The sequence below is a fragment of the Cupressus sempervirens genome, chromosome 4 (assembly GCF_028749045.1).
Source record: "Cupressus sempervirens isolate cs-2001-9-10 chromosome 4, ASM2874904v1, whole genome shotgun sequence".
NCBI classification, from domain to species: Eukaryota; Viridiplantae; Streptophyta; class Pinopsida; order Cupressales; family Cupressaceae; genus Cupressus; species Cupressus sempervirens.
The window spans coordinates 574,827,481-574,828,738 of NC_143121.1; positions in this window are offsets into that span (position 1 = coordinate 574,827,481).

Consider the following 1,258-nt stretch of genomic DNA (forward strand, 5'->3'; position numbering starts at 1 on the left):
TCAATCATGGGAGGCACTACACCCTTTGGACATAATGTAATTCCTTTTCAATGAAAACATTTAACATGTAGAATAATTGTTCTATATGAGTTGTAGATGGTGTGTAGAGAACCAAGGAATGGTTGGTTTGAGGAGTCATAGTCTCCAATAAGGTGTTTAGAAAACTTGAAAAGCATTTTTCATATTTGGGATACATATAACATCCATATGATTATGATTCTTATGATATTTGACAAAATATTTATTAGAATTTATCAATAATGGGGTTAAATTTAAAGGCTCGTCAAAATAGGAAGTCCTCATAAAAAAAATGCAGACTTGAACAAATAAATAAAGTAGCAGAAAATAATAAATTTTTATCAAGTTGAAAATTGCATACAACAAATTCTTGAAATAATTTCATCCATTACAAAGTTAGTCTACTATATTTATATAGAATAGTTTTAAGGATGTCATGCTTAGAAGAGATATATAGATCCTCTCCATTGTTTTAGGACAAATAATTTTTTAGGAAGTAAAATATTACAATAATATGAGACATCTATTTGTAGGTGAAATTTTCTTTTGGAAACAAAAATTATTTAGTATAACATAAGAACCTAAATACAATTCATAACACATCAAAGAAGTTCTCTCTAGAAGTATTTTTCATAGATACACCAAATGCTAATTAGGTTCCCCAACTTTGTCATTAGTGAAAACACACCTCTATTTACAAATGTGCTCTAACTTCATTTGTTCCAATTTCTTTGACAAGACAACCCATCTGTATAATCTCTCCCACTTTAACATGAAGAAAAAAGGGAATAATATCTCTAACAGCTCATAAATACTACTCATGTACCTATTTACAAATATTTTCCCCTCGGATAAATATTCCCTAGAATGGATACTATGTACATGAAATCTTCAAACAAAATGTTTGTACTATTTCAAAAAATAAAAATAACTATATCGTCTATTTTTTTAATCAAATTTCCTACAATTTTCCCAAAGTCAAGTGAGAGTTTGGAGGACGATTGCTCTAGATTTGGACTTCCATACAATAATATAGACAAAGATGTGACCCCATATTTGGGGATATTAAACAGTAGTAACTTGGACTTCAAATCATTGGTCATGGAGATCATTGAGCCTAATTTCTTGGAGACAAATGGTAGCCTAATTGAATCCTATAATGGGTCTACATAGGGAAGTTTGAATCTAGTTTTGTGTGAAATCTCAAATAATAGAGGTGAGGGTCTTGGACAAGATGTAA